Source organism: Oncorhynchus mykiss, chromosome 16 (genome assembly GCF_013265735.2).
Source record: "Oncorhynchus mykiss isolate Arlee chromosome 16, USDA_OmykA_1.1, whole genome shotgun sequence".
NCBI lineage: Eukaryota > Metazoa > Chordata > Actinopteri > Salmoniformes > Salmonidae > Oncorhynchus > Oncorhynchus mykiss.
In genome coordinates this window covers 66,173,698-66,183,697 of record NC_048580.1, presented here as the reverse complement: position 1 = coordinate 66,183,697, position 10,000 = coordinate 66,173,698, and the positions used below count along the sequence as shown (strand labels likewise).

Below are 10,000 nucleotides of genomic sequence, written 5' to 3'. Positions count from 1 at the left end.
CATGACACAGAGGAGAGAGAGTCAGCATTGGCAGTTTGGAGACCCTCCATGACACAGAGGAGAGAGAGAGTCAGCTTTGGCAGTGTGGAGACCCTCCATGACACAGAGGAGAGAGAGTCAGCTTTGGCAGTTTGGAGAGGCTCCGTGACACAGGGGACAGCAGTCTCGGTTAAGTGACCCAACTTGAAGTCAGAAAGGGTCAGGAAGGAAGGGTCAGGAAGATTGTTCTGAGAGAGATAGCAAGAGAGTTGGTCAGAGACAGCACGCTCAAATGTTTAGCAATAAAAAGAAAGAAGGAATACTGGTATGTAGTTTTTGATGCCAGAAGGGTTGAGTGTTGGTTTCTTGAGGAGGGGAGCAACTCTGGCCATTTTGAAGTCAGAAGTGAGGAAAAGTGAGGAATGGGAGAAGGTCTCCAGAGATGGTCTGGAGAAAGGAAGAGGGAACAGGGTCGAGCGGGCAAGTTGACAGACAGCCGGACCTTACAAGTCATATGACTCAGCCAAACTACTTTTCCATGGAAAACAATGGAGGGCATGCAAAGTGCCTCAAAAACTCTTATTTCGTCAAGGAAACAATGTAAATGACCTGAAACTGTGTGGAATAAGATTCACACATTTTACAACGTTTTTTATTTATTTTATTTTTTATTTATTTTACCTTTATTTAACCAGGTAGGCAAGTTGAGAACAAGTTCTCATTTACAATTGCGACCTGGCCAAGATAAAGCAAAGCAGTTCGACAGATACAACAACACAGAGTTACACATGGAGTAAAACAAACATACAGTCAATAATAAAGTATAAACAAGTCTATATACAATGTGAGCAAATGAGGTGAGAAGGGAGGTAAAGGCAAAAAAAGGCCTTGGTGGCAAGGTAAATACAATATAGCAAGTAAAACACTGGAATGGTAGTTTTGCAATGGAAGAATGTGCAAAGTAGAAATAAAAATAATGGGGTGCAAAGGAGCAAAATAAATAAATAAATTAAATACAGTTGGGAAAGAGGTAGTTGATAGGGCTAAATTATATGTGGGCTATGTACAGGTGCAGTAATCTGTGAGCTGCTCTGACAGTTGGTGCTTAAAGCTAGTGAGGGAGATAAGTGTTTCCAGTTTCAGAGATTTTTGTAGTTCGTTCCAGTCATTGGCAGCAGAGAACTGGAAAGAGAGACGGCCAAAGAAAGAATTGGTTTTGGGGGTGACTAGAGAGATATACCTGCTGGAGCGTGTGCTACAGGTGGGAGATGCTATGGTGACCAGCGAGCTGAGATAAGGGGGGACTTTACCTAGCAGGGTCTTGTAGATGACATGGAGCCAGTGGGTTTGGCGACGAGTATGAAGCGAGGGCCAGCCAACGAGAGCGTACAGGTCGCAATGGTGGGTAGTATATGGGGCTTTGGTGACAAAACGGATTGCACTGTGATAGACTGCATCCAGTTTGTTGAGTAGGGTATTGGAGGCTATTTTGTAAATTACATCGCCAAAGTCGAGGATTGGTAGGATGGTCAGTTTTACAAGGGTATGTTTGGCAGCATGAGTGAAGGATGCTTTGTTGCGAAATAGGAAGCCAATTCTAGATTTAACTTTGGATTGGAGATGTTTGATATGGGTCTGGAAGGAGAGTTTACAGTCTAACCAGACACCTAAGTATTTGTAGTTGTCCACGTATTCTAAGTCAGAGCCGTCCAGAGTAGTGATGTTGGACAGGCGGGTAGGTGCAGGTAGTGATCGGTTGAAGAGCATGCATTTAGTTTTACTTGTATTTAAGAGCAGTTGGAGGCCACGGAAGGAGAGTTGTATGGCATTGAAGCTTGCCTGGAGGGTTGTTAACACAGTGTCCAAAGAAGGGCCGGAAGTATACAGAATGGTGTCGTCTGCGTAGAGGTGGATCAGAGACTCACCAGCAGCAAGAGCGACCTCATTGATGTATACAGAGAAGAGAGTCGGTCCAAGAATTGAACCCTGTGGCACCCCCATAGAGACTGCCAGAGGTCCGGACAACAGACCCTCAGATTTGACACACTGAACTCTATCAGAGAAGTAGTTGGTGAACCAGGCGAGGCAATCATTTGAGAAACCAAGGCTGTTGAGTCTGCCGATGAGGATGTGGTGATTGACAGAGTCGAAAGCCTTGGCCAGATCAATGAATACGGCTGCACAGTAATGTTTCTTATCGATGGCGGTTAAGATATCGTTTAGGACCTTGAGCGTGGCTGAGGTGCACCCATGACCAGCTCTGAAACCAGATTGCATAGCAGAGAAGGTATGGTGAGATTCAAAATGGTCGGTAATCTGTTTGTTGACTTGGCTTTCGAAGACCTTAGAAAGGCATGGTAGGATAGATATAGGTCTGTAGCAGTTTGGGTCAAGAGTGTCCCCCCCTTTGAAGAGGGGGATGACCGCAGCTGCTTTCCAATCTTTGGGAATCTCAGACGACACGAAAGAGAGGTTGAACAGGCTAGTAATAGGGGTGGCAACAATTTCGGCAGATAATTTTAGAAAGAAAGGGTCCAGATTGTCTAGCCCGGCTGATTTGTAGGGGTCCAGATTTTGCAGCTCTTTCAGAACATCAGCTGAATGGATTTGGGAGAAGGAGAAATGGGGAAGGCTTGGGCGAGTTGCTGTTGGGGGTGCAGTGCTGTTGACAGGGGTAGGAGTAGCCAGGTGGAAAGCATGGCCAGCAGTAGAAAAATGCTTATTGAAATTTTCAATTATGGTGGATTTATCAGTGGTGACAGTGTTTCCTATCTTCAGTGCAGTGGGCAGCTGGGAGGAGGTGTTCTTATTCTCCATGGACTTTACAGTGTCCCAGAACTTTTTTGAGTTAGTGTTGCAAGAAGCAAATTTCTGCTTGAAAAAGCTAGCCTTGGCTTTTCTAACTGCCTGTGTATAATGGTTTCTAGCTTCCCTGAACAGCTGCATATCACGGGGGCTGTTCGATGCTAATGCAGAACGCCATAGGACGTTTTTGTGTTGATTAAGGGCAGTCAGGTCTGGGGAGAACCAAGGGCTATATCTGTTCCTGGTTCTAAATTTCTTGAATGGGGCATGTTTATTTAAGATGGTTAGGAAGGCATTTTTTAAAAATATCCAGGCATCCTCTACTGACGGGATGAGGTCAATATCCTTCCAGGATACCCCGGCCAGGTCGATTAGAAAGGCCTGCTCGCTGAAGTGTTTCAGGGAGCGTTTTACAGTGATGAGAGGAGGTCGTTTGACCGCTGACCCATTACGGATGCAGGCAATGAGGCAGTGATCGCTGAGATCTTGGTTGAAGACAGCAGAGGTGTATTTAGAGGGGAAGTTGGTTAGGATGATATCTATGAGGGTGCCCGTGTTTAAGGCTTTGGGGAGGTACCTGGTAGGTTCATTGATAATTTGTGTGAGATTGAGGGCATCAAGTTTAGATTGTAGGATGGCTGGGGTGCTAAGCATGTTCCAGTTTAGGTCGCCTAGCAGCACGAGCTCTGAAGATAGATGGGGGGCAATCAGTTCACATATGGTGTCCAGAGCACAGCTGGGGGCAGAGGGTGGTCTATAGCAGGCGGCAACGGTGAGAGACTTGTTTTTAGAAAGGTGGATTTTTAAAAGTAGAAGTTCAAATTGTTTGGGTACAGACCTGGATAGTAGGACAGAACTCTGCAGGCTATCTTTGCAGTAGATTGCAACACCGCCCCCTTTGGCAGTTCTATCTTGTCTGAAAATGTTGTAGTTTGGAATTAAAATGTCTGAATTTTTGGTGGTCTTCCTAAGCCAGGATTCAGACACAGCTAGAACATCCGGGTTGGCAGAGTGTGCTAAAGCAGTGAATAGAACAAACTTAGGGAGGAGGCTTCTAATGTTAACATGCATGAAACCAAGGCTATTACGGTTACAGAAGTCGTCAAAAGAGAGCGCCTGGGGAATAGGAGTGGAGCTAGGCACTGCAGGGCCTGGATTCACCTCTACATCGCCAGAGGAACATAGGAGGAGTAGAATAAGGGTGCGACTAAAAGCAATAAGAATTGGTCGTCTAGAACGTCTGGAACAGAGAGTAAAAGGAGGTTTCTGGGGGCGATAAAATAGCATCAAGGTATAATGTACAGACAAAGGTAAGGTAGGATGTGAATACAGTGGAGGTAAACCTAGGTATTGAGTGATGAAGAGAGAGATATTGTCTCTAGAAACATCATTGAAACCAGGAGATGTCATTGCATGTGTGGGTGGTGGAACTAATAGGTTGGATAAGGTATAGTGAGCAGGACTAGAGGCTCTACAGTGAAATAAGCCAATAAACACTAACCAGAACAGCAATGGACAAGACATATTGACATTAAGGAGAGGCATGCTTAGTCGAGTGATCAAAAGGGTCCAGTGAGTGGAGAGGTTGGTTTAGGGTCACGGCGATTTAGACAGCTAGCCAAGCCAACCGGTAGCAAGCTAGCATAGGATGGAGTCTGTTGTTAGCCACCTCTTGCGTTCGGTCAGTAGATTAGTGGGGTTCCGTGTGGTAGTGGGGATTAATCCAAATCACACAACAACAACAAAAATAAGAACAATAGATATAGTTATAGAGGCCCGAGAAGAAAACATAATAATTCAAATAAATAAATTGTCCGATTGTCTATTCAGATAGCAGCCGGAAAGACAGCTAACGGTTAGCGGGCCGCAGATGGGCGTTCCGGTAACGTCGCGACAGAGGAGCCAGCCGGATCTCCTTCAGGTAGATAACGTCGGCAGTCCGGTTATGAAGGCCCGGTGGGGCTCCGCGTAGGCAGTGAAACGGGTCCGGATAGGTGACTGCAGCCCAGGAGTGAATGATGGAACTCAGGCGTGATTGACGGAGCTGGCTAGCACCGGAACAATCGATGTTTGCTCCGGAATCGACGAAAGCCGACTGTCACACGGATAGCAGCTAGCTAGCTGTGAGATCCGGGTATGAATGTCCAGAGAGCAGTTGAAATCCAGGGACATGGAGAGAAAAATTGGTCCGGTATGTTCCGTTCCGAGCCGCGCTGCGCCGTACAAAACTGGCGATAGATTTTCGATAGATTTTCGAGCTAAAGGACAGCCGATGACCACAAACCGTGGTTAGCTTCTGATTAGCTTCTGGGCTAGCTCCTGGCTAGCTTCTGGCTAGTTTCTGGCCAGCCTCCTGGAGTTTCTGGCTAGCTTCCTGAAGGATTGCAGATCTGAGGTAAATAATACTTTTTTATAAATATAAATTGGTGAGGCTGGTTGCAGGAGAGTGTTTAGAAGATGAGTTGATGGAAAATAAAAATAAAATGTATGTGAAAAAAGTTGTAAATATATATATATACAGGACACGACAAGACGAGGACAAAAGACGTCTGAACTGCTATGCGATCTTGGATCATCCACAATGTATATAGACTCATATCACGTGTGTGATATGCTTTTCTGACAATTACCAGGAATTAACTTTATTCGCCAACAGAATAGTATACTGTTTGGTATCACAAATTGCTGTCAATTTATGAACAACAAACCAATTCAAGGCCACCCAGCGAGGGGACCTAGCAAGAATTCTACTTGGACTACTGAAATCCTTTGTTTTTGACCCTACACCATGGAGAGTTCCCTGGAGATCGTTGGTTCCAGACAGGATATAAGTAAGAGTATTCAACTCGATTTCACCTATATTTTCCCTGATTTGAATTTGAGCGTGTAATCTGTATCTGTTATATTTCTGGCTATATTTCACCTATAATCCCTTCCTTGTTTCTTTCTGAAATATGAAGATTCTGTTTTGTTTGATTTCAGGCCGTCTAATCCCCAATCCCTGTTTGTGACTGATTCTGTAGCCTATCATATTAGAACATCATTTTGCCATTACAATCTCCATTATTCATTGCTTTACCCTGGTTATTTGTAAATATTTATTTGTAAATAAATCTTCTTTGTTTTATAAAATATCTACTGACTCCAAGAATGCATTGCCTTGTCATTTGAATTGGTTTCAGATTTAAGTTAACAGTAGTTATAATTGTGGCTATTTTATAGCTCTTGCTCTTTCTTGGTTCTCAATCAGAGGCAGGTGTCATTAGTTGTCTCTGATTGAGAATCATACTTAGGTAGCCTGGGTTGCACTGTTTGTTTGTGGGTGATTGTCTATGTTGATGGCTTGTTTCAGCACAGTCCATATGATTAGCTTCACGGTTGTTATTTTGTTTACTGGTTTTGTATAGTTTTCAGTGTTCACTACTTTCTTTATTAAAGATTGACCATGGACACTTACCACGCCGCGTATTGGTCCTCAGATCCATCTCGCCTCTCCTCTTCAGATGAAGAGGAGGACGGCCGTGACACTCGGAGGGTAGAAGGGTTGGCATTTGACCAACAGGTATTCCAAGACGGATGAACAGTGGGTCTAGACTTTCACTCAGTTTAAGTCGGCACACCATTTGCTGTTGATGAAGAGGCATACCCTCTTGATTTCCCTGAATCCAATGTCCTGTCCGCTCGGTGAATGGAAAATCCATCGAGTTGGACAGTCATGTTTCAGAAAAGCACAATATTGCAGTTATGAGAGTCACGTTGATAGCAAATCCGCTATCGGAGGTCATCCATCTTATCATCCAATAGAATGCAGGGAAGAGGTGGCTGGTTTTCCCTTCACCTTAATCTCGACAGGACTTCCCTTCCTGCCTCTTTTTCGCCTGGCATTTCATTTTGGGTAGCCCAGGGCCGATGAGTCAAAGTTGAAGGTGGAATTGAGGTTAGTACCTGCCGATCTGATGTTCAAAAGTTCTTATTGATCATAAGAAATGATAGCGGATACATTTCATGCAAAAAAAATCTAGATAAACACCAAAATAATCCCAAAATAGTAAAGTTGGGTCAGAGCTGGCAAAAAGGCAGTCATAGGATAGGGTACAATGCCATCTTCCAGTTGAGCTATCAGGACCACTGGTTTCTGCACTAGCTCTCAGGCTTGGATAGATAGACTGGAGACGCTAATAGCACTATTGAATAACTATTGAATAACTTATCCGGAGTGGTGTGGCATTAATCAGAGTCTGACTAGTCTGTCTCCCACCTGGAAAATACATGGAGCTCCACTCTACTGCCCACCCCTCCACAGTGGATCAACCATGATGATCAATTAGCTGAGCATTTCATTAATCAAGCACTGGACCACTGAACATGCAAATTAAGAGGTAAGAAAGAAGAACAAAGCCTTGAGTTCTACAGTACTACGTGTTGTAACTCTTTCTGTCCTAAGTCTGCGAGGGTCACATTAACAGACATAGCAGGGAGGAGGTAGAGGTTAACCCTCACCGCTGAAACTTGGTCAGAAATACTTTCCTCCCTCTAATGGTTAAGGTTGGGGTTAGTGGTAGTGACGATCTGACCCTAGATCGGTGGTAAATTGTACCTAAGGCCTTAAACAACAGCACCAGGTTACATTGGTAGTGGTGGGCTACCGTAGCAATTAGTCGTAGCAGGATACTTTTGTGGATATAAAAGTGGTATTCATACAGAGGCAATGAATCCTCATATATCCTCATCTGTGACCTACAGTAGTGGGTGTCAGACAGACAGACATATCTGATCACAGCCACTATCTATCTTACACTGCCTGACGTATCCACGACAAAGACAAACATGGCTCTCCTCATCCGTGTACAGTCTAACAGCACCATTGAGCCTACTGATCTATGACAACGTGTGATGGAGAAAGTCAATGTAGCTTTCTCTGGGTGGACGCCAGAGACAGGGCTGCATATCTGCCTCAGACCACTCAATGGGACTGTCCAACAGGACACGACAGGACATGACAGGACGTTAGTTTAGGAAATCTATGGGATACAAATACCATCACACCTATCGTCTGAGCTATTGTGATATGGCCATGCTGTGGCAGTTAGGATTTAACACAGAGGCAAATCACCCATAATGCATTTCAATTCCACTGCTCCTTAAAAACGTGTCTTTATCCATGTCCTGTAAGACAAGATGACTCACCAACCCACATCGCTCTTATAGACAAATATACATCTAGTACAAACACAGTGAGTGGGCTGATACTGTATGCTTGACTCACTCCATAGGCCAATGTTTGGCAGGTTTTCAACATTACCATTTAACCACACACTGATCTAACCTGGAGACCGACTCCGAGGCGCAACAACACATTATTCCTACTGGCCAATCAAGCCCTGAGTGGGAATTTCCACCAACACACAGTGTTTGCCGGGGACAGGTAACACACACCCCAGTGTTCCAGCAGACTGGGTAGACTGTAAGGGGGGACAAAACACAACTCCAGGGGCATAAGCTGTTACATGTGAAAACACAAAACACCTGGAAAGAAACTACACCACTCTTAATCACAGCCGACTTTACCCAGACATGAATGTATAAGCCCCAAGCCAGGCAGAAACAGATCGAGCTGTCCTGCTCTCTCTCTCTCTCTCTCTCTCCCTCTCCCTCCCTTTCTCTCTCTCTCGCTCTCTCTATAAGTAAAGTAGGCCGCAGGAGAATGTAGGCCATCCCCACGAGGAGTCTCTGGAGATGAGTCTGTTGTTGTCCCTGGGTCCTATTTCAGGGCCTGACGTGGCTGTGTGTGTGTCTGTGTATTTGGGTGGGCTGTGTGTGTATGTGTGTGTGTGTGTGTGTGTGTGTGTGTGTGTGTGTGTGTGTGTCTATGACGCAGCAACTAGAGTGCTCTGGTCGGTCCGGGAAACTACAGGCACTGGAGGGGCATAGATAGCAGTTGAGCTCCAGGGAGGCTACCTGTGGAACAGACGCGGCCCAGTCACAGGCCTGTTTCCTGGGGTAGAGTGGGTATGTGGCTCCCCTGGGGATGGACCAAATGTCAGCCAGTCTGTGAAGACATGCTGGGAGCTAGGGTTTATTGAAAATGAGTGGATGTGTGTGTGTGTGTGTGTGTGTGTGTGTGTGTGTGTGTGTGTGTGTGTGTGTGTGTGTGTGTGTGTGTGTGTGTAACTGTGTGTGCACGTGTTGGCAAGTCTCTATGGTTCTGCTGGTTGTCATGTGTTACAGATGTAGGATCTTAATTTGACCACTATTTTGTTGCTGAGAATTTGAAATGCAAACTTTTGTGTATTTGAGTTTCTAAAATGGCTTCTCAAGTTCGTAATTCCCATTTGGAAATATCTAACCCCCTATCCACACCGAAGGGACAGCAGTGGAGAAAGTGGAAAGTTTCAATTTCCTTGCCCTACACATCACGGACAAACTGAAATGGTCCACCCACACAGACAGTGTGGTGAAGAATGCGCAACAGCGCCTCAGGAGGCTGAAGAAATGTGGCTTGTCACCTAAAACCCTCACTATAGTTTACAGATGCACAATTGAGAGCATCCTGTCGGGCTGTATCACCGCCTGGTACGGCAACTGCACCGCCCACAACCGCACGACTCTCCAAAGAGTGGTGCGGTCTGCACAATGCATCACCAGGGGCAAACTACCTGCCCTCAAGGACACTTACATCACCCGATGTCACAGGAAGGCCAAAAAGATGATCAAGGACAACAACTACCCGAGACACTGCCTGTTCACCCAGCTACCATCCAGAAGGCGAGGTCAGTACAGGTGCATCAAAGCTGGGACCGAGAGACTGAAAAACAACTTCTATCTCAAGGCCATCAGACTGTTAAACAGCCATCACTAACACAGAGAGGCTGCTGCCTACATACAGACTTGAAATCATTGGCCACTCTAACAAATGGATCCCTAGTCACTTTATTAATGCCACTTTTTATAATGATGTTTACATATCCTGCATTACGCATTCCATATGTGTACACTGTGTGTTATACCATCTATTGCATCTATTCTATGCCGCTCTGTCATCGCTCATCCATATATTTATATGTACATATTCTTAATCCATCCCTTTACTTAGATTTGTGTGTATTAGGTAGTTGTTGTGGAATTGTGAGATTACTTGTTAGATATTGCTGCACTGTCAGAACTAGAAGCACAAGCATTTCCCTACACTCACAATAACATCTGCTAACCATGTGTA

General features: G+C 45.0%; 1 protein-coding gene across 2 annotated transcripts in view; it reads right to left on the bottom strand.

Annotated features, from left to right (window-relative positions):
* The window catches only part of LOC110492564 (potassium voltage-gated channel subfamily D member 3), a 269,073-nt gene that overhangs the window by 81,402 nt on the left and 177,671 nt on the right, over window positions 1-10,000 (bottom strand). The gene's annotated exons all lie outside the window — the stretch shown is intronic.